The sequence below is a fragment of the Anser cygnoides genome, chromosome Z, assembly GCF_040182565.1.
Source record: "Anser cygnoides isolate HZ-2024a breed goose chromosome Z, Taihu_goose_T2T_genome, whole genome shotgun sequence".
In the NCBI taxonomy this organism is placed as follows: Eukaryota; Metazoa; Chordata; class Aves; order Anseriformes; family Anatidae; genus Anser; species Anser cygnoides.
In genome coordinates this window covers 68992436-69005541 of record NC_089912.1, presented here as the reverse complement: position 1 = coordinate 69005541, position 13106 = coordinate 68992436, and the positions used below count along the sequence as shown (strand labels likewise).

The 13106-nt window shown below is 40.0% G+C and overlaps 1 protein-coding gene across 6 annotated transcripts in view; it reads right to left on the bottom strand.

Moving 5' to 3' along the window:
- Positions 1–13106, bottom strand: part of GHR (growth hormone receptor) — a 139161-nt gene that overhangs the window by 113437 nt on the left and 12618 nt on the right. Inside the window, exon 1 of one of the 6 annotated variants that reach the window (XM_013181673.3) lies at positions 7640–7794. The exons of the other annotated variants lie outside the window; for them this stretch is intronic. The gene's annotated coding sequence lies outside the window, so the exon portion shown is untranslated. Of the gene's footprint in view, positions 1–7639; positions 7795–13106 lie in introns of those variants that run through there. 6 annotated transcript variants of the gene reach the window in all.

Below are 13106 nucleotides of genomic sequence, written 5' to 3'. Positions count from 1 at the left end.
CATTAATATAAGTTGGACCACCACAAATCTTCTGAGGAAGCTGCTATGTACTTAAACAACCTTTTGGGTCCAGTTATGATGTATAACTCCAGATGTAAATACTGCCCAATGACACAGTGCTGAAAGCCAAAATCAAAGTGATGCAAGCACTACACATTCCAGTTTGAACCCATCACCGGGATCCACACAAGGGTACTGAGGCAACTGTTGGAAGTGCTCACCAAGCTGCTTTCCATCAGTTATCCCAGTTGACTGGACAGTAACAAATGTGACACCCATCTACAAGAAGGGGGACTCATGGAAATACAGGTCTGTCAGTCTGACCTCAGTGCCAGGCAAGTTTATGGAGCAGATCGTCTTGAGTGCCACTGTGCGGCACATATAGGACAAACAGGTGATCAGGCCCAGTCTGCACTGGGTTTATGAAATGCAGGTCCTGCTTGACTGACCTGATCCCGTTCTACGAAAAGGGTGACCCTCTTAGTGGATGAGGGAAATGCTGTGGACGTTGTCTATCTAGACATTAGTAAAACTTTTGACAGTGTTTCCCACAGCATTCTCCTGGATAAACTGGCTGCTCCAGGCTTGGACAGGTGTATGCTTCACTCGGTAAAAAACTGACTGGGTGGCTGAGCCCAAAGGGCTGCAGTGAACGGAATTAAATCCAGTTGGAGGTCAGTCACAAGTAGTGTCCCCCTGTGCTCAGTACTGGGGTCGGTGCTCTTTAATATTTTTCTCAGTGATCTGGACAAGGGGAGCAAGTACACCCTCAGTAAGTTTGCAGATGACACCAACTTAGGCACGAGTGTTGATCTACTCGAGGGTAGGAAGTCTCTACAGAGGGATCTGGATGAGCTAGACTGATGGGCCAAGGCCAACTGTACGAGGTTCAACAAGGCTCAGTGCTGGGTCCTGCACTTGGGGCGCAACGACCCCATGCAATGCTACAGCCTAGGAGAAGAGTGGCTGGAAAGCTACCCGGTGGAAACAGATCTGAGAGTATTGGTCAATAGTTGGCTAAATATGAGCCAGCAGTGTGCTCAGGAGGCCTAGAAGGCCAAGAGCATCCTGGCTTGGATCAGAAATAGTGTGGCCAGCAGGTCTAGGGAAGTGATTGTCCCCCTGTACACTGCTCTGGTGAGGCCGCACCTCGAGTACCATGTTCAATTTTGGACCCCTCAGTACAAGAAGGACATCAAGGCCCTGGAGCATGTCCAGAGAAGGGCTACAAAGCTGCTGAAGCGTCTAGAGAACAAGTCTTATGAGGGGCGGCTGAGGGAGCTGCGATTGTCTAACCTGGAGAAGAGGAGGCTCAGGGGAGACCTTATTGCTCTCTACAACTCCCTGAAAGAAAGGTGTGGGGAGCTGGGGGTCGGCCTCTTCTCCCAAGCATCAAGTGGTAAGATGAGGGGTAATGGACCTCAAGTTGCACCAGGGGAGGTTTGGGTTGAATATTAGGAAAAATGTCTTCACTGAAAGGGTTATGAGGCATTAGGACAGGCTGCCCAGGGAAGTGCTTGAGTCACCATTCCTGGATGTATTCAGAAGCCATATAGATGTGGTGCTTAGGGACATGGTTTAGTGGTAAACTTGGCAATGCCAGCGTAACAGTTGGACTTGATCTTAGAGATCTTTTCCAACCTAAATGATTCTGTGATTCTAGTGCACTGAGTGGCAAAACTATAGCACATTAACAAAGAGAGCATACAATTCACAGCGTATTGTTGTTAAATATGAGGTTCAATAAAAGCAGATCTTGCTAAACTTGAATTGTAACATTTAGGGATTAATTATGTTACTGAGACGTATTTTCTACTGGTTTGATACTACCAGAAACCAATTACACAGTATAACAAGCACCAAAATAAATAAATAAATAAATGAATAAATAAAATCTTTGGTGATTTCTCTATTGGAAAGCCATTAAAAAGAGTAGTTTTGTGTGATTATGAAATTGTTGTATAACACGTGACTTAAAAAACTGCAGGTAATTAGGTACATCTACTCCAAATAGGGAACTTCTTGGGTCATAATCACATTCTTTATGATCCCTATGCAAATGGAAATATATTTTAAAAGTACCCTGATGTATGCTTTCATTAAAGAAAAATAAGTTTGGTCTGCAGGATATTGGAGATTGCTGCAGAAAAACCTGGACAGGATTTTAAAACTTCAAATTTTTAACTTGATCAACAGGAATAGCATAGATGAGATGAAGGGCACTAACACTGCCCCCCCCCCCTTTTTTTTTTTTGTAAAATACAAATAAAGTATTTTGAAAGAAAAAAAAGATTCTTTCACCAAGAAAAAGAATTGCAAAAATAGGGAGAAAATTATATGAAATTAGATATTAGGTGAAAATGCCCAGATGATCACTAGCTACAATAACAGAAGCCAACTTCTTATTCTTAATTTAATAGTCCCCTCATTAATCTAACCTTAACATTAAGTATATGAGCAAGATACATCAAGCATCAACCCAGATGACATTGCAGGACACCTTACACAACACTGTTTAGCAATGCCAATCTCCAGGACCAGGTTTGAGAAAAAAAACACCTTAGAAGCCAAATTATACATCATGGAAGTGAGATTAAAAAAAATAAAATAAAAAAAAAATACTATCTCTTGCAGGTGATCAATACATTCAAAAATTTTTCTGGGACAACTGGGTCCAGGTTTCACACAGAAGAAGTTCTCAGTGCAAGCCTTTGAAAACCAATGTAAAATAAACTGAATAAAGGGAGGGCCATATACAGAATTAGCAACAATATCAGGCAAGTGTACTTCAGTTACTCAGTTGCTAATTATAGCCCCCCTCCCTGTTTCCTCAGTGTTGATCTGGTGAGATCAGCAGGTACAAATCAGCATCACCACCCCCATGTGTCTCAATTCCATGTCCCTCCCCATAGATTAAATCACAGGTGACTGATGATTCAGAAAAGATTTAGAGAAAAAATCTCAGTATTAAATGGTGTGTGTCGTTGAGAGGACTAACCATACCTGGTCCCACCTGGGACCTGTTACAAGAAAGGAATCTACCCATCGCACAGCACATCACCAACAGCATGAATTTTGACTGTGTGTCCCCAGGCTTTCTTACTGATATTCACTTTCATTAGGAATTGAGCAGGCACCCTGAATAACTGGCACAGAAACACAGCAGAATATTTGCTCAGTAAAATAAATTGAAACTAAAATTCTGTGTCCTGCTCTTCACAGCAGATCTCCAGTGAAGACTTTCCTCCTGTTCAAAATCCTTGGCCAGTCTGGCCACGGCATCTGTGTGCATATTCCCTCTTCCACTACTGGGACTCGTGATGATTGCCCCTTTTCACCCACAGTGACACAAACCTGAAAAGGTCTTGACCAACTGCTTGCTGAAGCCATATTCATCTCTGTATTGAGTGACAGACGAGGAGCAAAAGGACTGGTACCACATCTCACCAGATGAACTGGCTCTACAACAACTCAGTGCTCAGAAAAAGCACTTGTTGGAAATATTCCTGGCCAGAGAGGATGCATGTTTGCACTAGGGGAGCACATGGCTGGCCAGCACTGCTTGGCCCTGCTTAACACTGGGACAATCCCACGTTGCTGTCAAGAGGCAATCTCAATGAAGTGCTGCTGAAAGGCACTATGGAAATGACAAAATCATTCCTAACACATTGAGAAAAACGCAAGTTTCCATATCAGTTTTGAAAACTGTTCAACACACTAACAATTGAGCCCTTTTCAGCAGAGATAAAGTCTCAAACGGAAACTATTTACAAAGATCAAAACTATGTGGAGGTCCATAGTAGGATGTTGTGGGACAAACAATCTGCAGAACTCAAAAATTTTGAGAATGAAAAAAAAAAAAATCACAGGCCTTTTAACAGTCTATAAAATCCGTAAGTCCACGGCATGTTCAAATTTGTACAAAATGTTATAATTTTCTATTGTATTTGAAGTATTTTCCTACAAAGTAGGGTACTTTTTATTAATCACATTTCTCCCCACAAGCTGGGACTAAAATACTAGTCTGTAACAACAGCTAGGAAAGAAGTGCTAAATAATTGTTATTATTTGTACAGAGTAATGGCAAAATAAGAGAGGATTGTGTAATTTGTTCTGCATGTTTTATGACTGCCTCCACCACGACAAGGCTTCTATAGCACACTGCAATAATGCTTGATTTTTTTATGGACCTGCTGTAGGTTGAATTGTTTTATTGCATTCCATGTCCCTTAAAACATTTACAATTGCATCCTCTCTCCACTGTGCAGATTAGTCACCAGTAAAGCACATGTAGAGCTATAAATCTTGAACCACTCTAACCCTGTTTCCTTTAAGATCAAGAACAGGAAGATTGTTCCAACAACCTGATAAACTTGTAACAAGAAGTTCAGAGTACAACTGTGAAGCCAAAAGAAAGCAGGGATGCACGGAGTGAATGAGGGAACAAACTACCCCAATTTAAAGGGGCATAATAAAATCATGATCTAGTTCACCAAAAACTGTTGCTTAAACTTTATTTCACTACCACCCCAACTAAAATCTCGTGCTAAATTTTACATATATTCTTTTCTATTTTCCCACAACGTATCATCTCCCCTGTTGGTGTAGCATAAAGAAGACACTGCCATACATTCTAAAAATGACTCAAAATCAATCAGAAGCACAAAGAAAACAACTCTAGGCAATAAAGAATAATAATTATCTATTAACTAAATCTTTACTAAGAATCATTGGTTAATCCTTTTTTCACTTATCCTTTCAGGGACTCTCATTTTTCAGCTTATTCACAACAAATCGTATCTTCCACTGAGCATCCATACAGTGCCCAGTACAAGGTGTATCAATTCATAACAGTGTCATTTTTGAAGTAAAAGTATAAAAAGACAAAACAAAAACATGTTTCCCTTTAAAAGCTTTTTACTTCCCAACAGTTAAGTAATTCAGTATGCAGAATTATATACTAAAATGTATATAAAGAGAGAGGGAACAGAAAAAACATGAGATGGATGTCACCACTAGATGATTTATGTTTAGCATTATTCATTCTCTGATAACAGCAATCGAATCAATCCTCTGACTTCTAAGGTAATACTATGGGTATCCCTGTGGATCCCTGGAGATCAAAGCACACCTCCCATCACTTCTGGACACAGCAGGAAAGCTGGCTAAGGTCAGCACCATGGGGCAAACATTCATTACTTGATCTCTGTACGGTAGCATGCAAGGGGAAAGTATCGATGACTCTTAGCACGCAGAGGGGAATGCTTTCCTCTAATGCATTAATGTACTGTTCACATGGAGAAATCTCAGCCTTGTAACTAAACCCCATTTTCTGCACAGGCAAATAACCAAGAATTAGTTTTTGAAGAACTGATGAAAGGGAGAGTTAGGCATGTTTTATGTCTCTATTTCTGGGTAGCCATTGGTCAACCTGAACAGAAAATTACCTTTATTTAATATTCACATAATAGTAATTCCCAGGGCCATAATCACATGTAAAATCAAAATCACCAAGTGCTTTACAAACAAAAACGTAGGCAAGGTCTTTGAGACTTTAATCTCACGCACCCCATCAGCTGAAGAAAAACTGAGGCCAAATTAATGGTTGTTTGCTGTTTGGGAGAGGGGTGACGGACACCGACTAAATTGATTGCATCAGTCAATAAATAAGTTTCAAAGAACTCTTTTAGCAAAGGCCAGGCCTAGCCAGCAGGTATTACATTAACTGTCATTATCAATTGGGACTCTCTGGGAACAGACTATTTACAAAGCAAGAGTTCTGGGAATTCACTTCTGTGTTAAAAGAACCTCTGTATTGCTCCAGTGCAACATTAGCGAAGCTAAGTGCTGCTTCATTAGGTGCAGCACTGCACATTTCTTAATGGAGAGCAACTCTAATATTTCCAGGGAGTTCATTGTCATCATCTAGCGTGGGATATACGCATTCATGCTAACAATTTCAGAAATGAGATAAAATACTATTTGTTCATTTTTCTTCCTTCTTGCTTAATAAAGGCAGTGTATCATAAATGAAGCATTAGCATAAACTAGACAAACATCCTTCACAGTTATTAAACTTTGCCAGCCTTTAGCATGTTTAAAGCTGGCAACTCTAAATGGAGCAAAGGAAGGAGGGTAAAAACTGCAAAATATTCTGGCTTCTGAGACCTATCTCACATCCTCAGCCCTATTCAGAAAGGCATTGACCACTCCACAGTTTATGATGGAAATAATCAAACATGGGAAAGAGAAGAGGACCGGTATTTCTGATGAGTCATTTTTCTCTTTAATATACAATTTCTTTATCTGTAAATCATTTTGCTCATGGGCTGGAAAGATGTAGAGAAAGATACTGTTTCTACTCTCTTCGTTTAAATAGTTGAGGCATTCATATACCAAATACAGTGAATGGGACTGCTTTAAGAAGTTACTTCATTTGTCAAGCATACCACAGGCATTCAAAATTCACTGGGTTGGCTTAAAACTGTGCTTAAAAAAATCAGGTTTTTTTTGTTTTTTCTTTTTTTCCTCCCCGGGGCTTCAAACTTTAGGATTTGCAAAATTCTGTCGGCAACAAGGAAGGCTATAAATGTACATCATAAGCAAGATAAAGGCTTGCTGCAACTCTGAATACAAAATGCTTTCAGGCATTTTATAGTGACCTGTATGATCAAATGTCTAGAAAGGTGCTGAACAGATATGGAAGAATACAGGGGGTAAAACACAGTGAATTTTACCAGATGCATTCATCTCCTCTCAGCTCCCTGAACCCTCTAAAGACAGAACTATCAAGAAATAAACAGGACCAATCAGGAAAGGGAGGCTATACTCACACGAGGCATTTTTTAACATTACTGAGTTTCACAACATGCAAGTGGACAGTGTCCATTTTAAAAAGCAACCCCATTTTTACAGTCAATTAACTGTAGCAGAAGCTTATACTCATCATCCCTCAAAAAGACACCAGGCTTCCCTCTATTATCTTGAACGTAAAGGCTAACCTCACTTTTGTGTACACTCTCCCCTCCTGCCCAGTTTGCAAATGTATAATTAAATATAAATAGCATTAACTTTCTCTCTGTGATTCATTTAGGAGGTTAAAAAGTTCAATTGAATATACAGTACTCATCCAAGTAGCCCATGGTGAGGATTAATTGTATCTGAGCTGTTATGGTGAAAATGGAACGCAAATTGATTCGTGTTGTACAAACAAAGCATTACTCCTCAAGACAGAGTAGCTCCACCTTCAAAGTCCCTGTAAATCAGCCTTTATAATCTGACACTGCCTTCTGTCCTTCCCGTCCCCACAAAGCCAAGAAAATAACAATTAAAAAAGATGAAATAATCCAGCACCTGGATTGGGAATCCAGCCAAGACAAAGAACCAGGCTGTTCAGTAGAAGCTCACCTTTCAGCACATGTGCAGTCAAGGTCAACTTTAAAGGAAGAAAGAAGCTGTGATATCCAGGGGAAGGAGACAGGCTGGAGGGCAGGGGGGCAAGCTGTGCCAAGGAGAATGGGTGAAGGTCAGAAGATCACCACTGGCAAGTATTCTCCAACACAGCCCCTCCCAGCCACCACCCCCTACCACTTGTCCTACAGGCAGAATCTCCTTGCTAAACCCCGCTCCCATTTCCTACCTGCCAGTCTTCCTCTTTGGGTATATATCCCATTCATTCATCCTTGCTGGTGATCCAAATATCCCCATCTTCAGCGATAAAAACTCAGTGCAAACATGCAAAACGTCCGCAATCCATCGCATCAAGAGCTCTTATAGCAAAAGTGAACGATCACCCTCAGCACAGTTTGGAAACCGTACTCACATTGGGTTTTCCAGGAAAGAGCTCTCTGACAGAAAAGGGAATAAACAAGAAAATGTGTACAGGGATCATCCGGAAGTTTAAAGGCAAAACTGTGCTGAGTGAGAGCAATGGCCCTATGTACCCAAAAGTCAACAACTAGATTCCAAGTATTTTGGAATATGAACTCAATATTTCTTTGGATAACAAAGTTTACAAACCTGAAGTCATGCCAGAGACAAAGAGAACATTTTCATTTTGCAATAAACCTCAGGGAGAGCAAAAGCTCTTAGAAAGGCTCAACATGTAGCTGAAGAAAACTGCCTGCCAGTTTAGTAGTTAACATTTGCAAAGTTTTATAAGTAGCAGTTAAGGCCAAAGGGGAAACTATACTGTCAGAAGCTTAGTTTGGCCACCACAGTTATCACCTTAATCCATGAAAAAAGCAGTGTTGGGATCTTTACTGACCACAAAGCAAACAGGACTTTGAACGTTTGATCTGACACAGGACAGTGCCAGAGGCAGAACTCCAATTTCATGCTAATGCAGGAGGAGGAAGCTGCCCAGATCCTCAGCAAAATCTGTTCTGACCACCCCTAACATGGAAATAAAGATGGATTTTGTCTACTTCAGTAAAGCATTTTTCAGGCTGAAGCTTCTTCTAAAACACCTTTGGTTTGGGGCATGTTAAGGAAAAAAAAAAAAAGAGTAAGATAAATCACAGGGGTTTAAGTGATTATATCTGGGGAATTCCATGATGCAAGGCAGTTTTTATCGTTGTTTTATTATAAAATTAAACGTTAGACTGTAGTATGCTACCACCAACAAATGTTTCATGTTTCTTTTTTTTTTTTTTTTAATAAAAGTGCCCTATAATGGAAGAGGAATTTGGAGTAAACCACAAACTGAATGTGAGTCAACAACGTGATGTCATTGTCTCAAAGGGAAGAGCAATTCTGTAACGCATTAACGGGACAGGAGATTAATTGTTCTCCTCCCGGGTGCTACTGAACACCACGTCACGTTTGGGCAGCTTCTCCATGCAGAGGTCGCTGACAAACCAAAGAGCGTGCAGAAGACAGCAATACAGATATGAAAGACTGACCAATGGAGAAAACCTAAAGCATGGTATCTGGCTTACGAAAGAAGCGGGACACACAGGGGAGCAGAGGAAGAAAGAGAAACACAAAGTGTCCGCTCGCTTAATCATTAGCGGCACCATTACTAATATCCTAAACCTCATCTGACATTATTATCTTATCATTATTATCTTGCATAATCAGTCTCCGGCATCAGTAAATACTCATTTAGTAAAATTTTATCTGCTTAAAGGCATCTTAATACCTTCATAAACTTCATAAAAACACTAGCTTCTCTATAAAAGAGAACTGGCAGGAGACAGCATAACAGCAAAAAACAGTTCAACAACAGATCATTCTGGCACAGTGAAAAAAATTCACTTGGCTCTGTTTGTAGTGGAATATGTTTTTAAAGGAGGACTGAAATTTTTATTTTTAGTCAATCCATAACACTTTATGCAAAACAAAATAAAATCCATTTTCATTTGCTTGAATGCACTTGAAAATACTTAAACTTACAACTTGAACTTATTTGAAATTACTTATGTTTAACTATTTTTTTTTTCATTTGACTCCATTAAAATCAAGCTTCAGACTGAGGAATTAATCATTTTATTTAAAATATTTGAGTTAAATAGTCCCAGCTACTTGTAGGAGATGAAACTGTTAGCCTAATTCAACTCAAAATTATAAACTGGCTTGGTTTCTTAGAAACTTTTTTTTTCAGAATTACTACTTTATCTCATACAGTCAACAGCAAGCTTATAATGAAAAGCTTATATAATTTGCTGCACAGAAAATACTAATTGCTTTCACTCTAAATTCAGTATTCAAAGATTCCTTTACTGTTCCATTTCTTTACTGATCTCATCAGGCTACATTCAAAACTGACTTAAAAAATGAGATTTTAGGAAAAAAATATTTTCCTTTAGCTATTTTAGCAAGACATAAACAGTCAATTAATATCAGGGAGCATCAGATTTCAACAGGCATACATAGAGTGTGCCAACAAAAAAAAATGAGTTAAAAGCACAAGTAATAAGCATGTGATTACATTTGTTTTGTTCTGCATTGTAAATTATCCTGCTGTTCCTGAGTGCGGTCAAGAATGCAACCTGCCAGTTCTCTAGAGCAGGTATCTTCATGTTTCTCTGTCATAGTTTAGTGAACTGCTAGCCATGGTTATGACACTGTATGAGTGATAAATTTTTGTCACTTGAGGCAAGAGTTTTTGCTCCTGTTTATCACAGCAGGCAGTGCACACTAGGGAAATTCTGTGTGTACCGTTGAGGATCAAGTACTAAACTCAGCTGAATTAAGGTCTTAGGTTTTATCACAGTCAATAAAGTCTTCGGAGAAGGCTAATAATTGAGGTATTTAATGCAGATACTTAACATTTGATCATATAGGTACCCTTCAGCAACTGAAGTCTTGGCCTAATGACACTCGGTATTTCGAGAAAGCTTATGATACTGGTAGATACCTACCCACACACCTGTCCAATACGCACTTACTCGCCTCACAGAAGAAATTAAGCTGCAAAAAGGTTAACTGTACTAACCAACCTCCAAGCGTTTGCACTATTCCTTTGTGTGACTAACACCCTCAGAGGCACAGAGCATGTGGAAGATGCTTACTGTATCCTTTCTCTTCTGCTGTGAGCTAAGTTGTCCCTCGCAAGTTACCATCACAGGAGGTACCCGACCCGTTTATAATTAACAAAACAAACAAACTGGTATCAACTCACACTCTTAGGTGAAGTTCTGTTTTTTTGTAATGGTTCATAGGAATGGAAGCCACCTGAATGCTAAAATTATGTTGTGTGTGACATTATGTTAAATTATGTTAAGATGTGTGACAATATTCTGGATTAAACAGAAAATCTTGATTTTTTAATTAGAAACATACACTGAAATACAAAAATAACAAAGTTATGATATCACCTAGACACACCAGGCATTATTGGGTCACATTCCCATTTGTAGCTGCATCTGCCCATCCCTGCTTAACTAAAATTTGTTTTTGATGCAATGCCCTGCTAGTAGAGCTCTAAAATCCCCTGTCTGTGGATACATGACCCTTTGGGTCACCTGATGGCTGCAAGCAGGATCTTGGGCCACCGTGCAGTTTCCTGCAGTAGCTGCTAGGAGAATAGAGCCCAACATCCCCCTTTGAGCAGCACATGGGACCTAACCACTACAAGGCTGCCTCTGACCCTGGCTCTGCAGCAAGATTACTGGCACCTGGTATGTGGGGCTGTCAAAAAGCATCCCCACGCCTAACAAAAAACAACATGGCTGTGGTCTACTGCCAGAACGAGCTGACACCCCTCCTGGTGACAAGGCAGCCCACCACCACAGATGCCCAACCCTTCCTGCTATCAGAGAGTCGAGGGAGAAGTTGCATCAGCTCATTGACCTGGACGAAAAAGGTCGTGGTTGTTGTTCTCCTCCTACATGGTTATATGAGTTTGTTGATTCAAAATGCAAATTGATTCACCTGACATTTGCACAATGGTTTGTGCTGACATTGGCAAAGCGTGGGAACCAGGATCCTATGTGGGAGAGGGCGCAGCCACCTCTCCCAGGGGGAGAAGAGTCTCAGCTTGGCTTGACCCAGGTGGTAAATGCTCCCAAGCAGCAGAGCAGCTCAGGCACTCTGGGCAGCAGCATACATTGCTGCCTACATAACAGAGTAATGTCACCCCTTGAACAAATTAATCCCACACAGAATACGTGTGTTTAATTTTCATCCTCTGTCTTCGGGTGTATTCCATTTCTGAAACTATCCTAAGCAGACTACGCGTTGGAACAAACTCAGCAAAGCTGCATCTCTCTTAACTGTGGCAGCTCTGAAGAGTGAGATTTGGATTCAGAAACTGCAGCTCTTTTGAGAAATAATAGGCTTCTTATACTCCCGCAAATCATCAGGGCAGTCAAGTTGCCAACTGACAGTCAAGAGAATAAAATCTCATGAAGCAAAGGCAACCACAGCTGGGAAATTGTCAGTTTTTCACTGATGGAGTTTCTATTTACCAACGGCTTCAGGAGAGTTACTGTAGCTCGCTGAATGTGTATCAAGAGTCAGAACTGTACATCTGTTTCTGCATACATGTACACTTAGGAATTTGTGTGTACATAATGTGGAATGTGAAGGTCACATTTTCCTGTACTATATAAAACAAAAATTCACAAGCTTCAGTATATAAAATACCCACAGGGAAAAATCACACACTTAAATGCTCTGAATATCCAAATATGCTTGATAACCAATTTCCAATAATGAAATTTATCAATCTCAATCCTTCATAGGAAAGTGATTACTGATAATAAGAGACAAAGCACTAAGAAGTTAATATATCCACACATTTATTTCTCCCTATAGTTATCAGCCTCACAGAACTCATAGTATTTTTTTTTTTTAGCCTACAGTTATGGAAGCATTTCAGCTGTGTGTTTAAAAAAAGTCAAATATGTTTTCCTGTCTACAAAACACCCAAGAACATGCCAGAAAGTAATTAAGAATGACAGGCATATAATGACATGTGAGCTGAAAGTATTCAGCTTTTAGTCCGGAAAATAAAACACTTAACAACGGATATGGAATGCTTTTGCTCTAGCTCCTTTATGCATAGCTGACATGACTAATTTAAAAAGTAAGAGAACCTGTGCCAATCTACTTTTCAGGAAGAATTCAGGTGATGGAGAAATTCAAACAGGAGAAGAAAGAAGATCATAACAACCTTATCAGGAGCTCATATTAATTTTGCAGAGGAATAACCAGCATCTCTAAGAGCCTGTAGGTAATTCTCCACAAAAAGACTGGTTTGCCCTTGGAGCGTACCAGATTCCCGTCTTTCCCAAAAGGATAATTTCAGCCTTTCTGAGACCGGTGAAGAAGTGATTGTTTCATGCAGATAGTTCATCATCTGCCAGAGAGTGCAGTGAGAAATTATCTACCTCAGCAGGTATCTACTGGCATCGTTTGGTTATTTTTTTTTCTGAATTTATAAAAATCACTGTTTGATAAAAACTTGACATCATAATCTGAATTTTCAGAGAGTAAGGCAGGATTTTGAGCAAATGCCTAAGAGTTCTAGTACAGCATGGAACAAGCAGATTTGTTAGTGAGCAAAAGGACAAGCTTATTGTCACCTTTGACTAGAAACTCTCCCTTAAATCCTACCAGAAGCAGGGTTCCTCAAGCTCGGCTTGCTGATGAACAGTGCA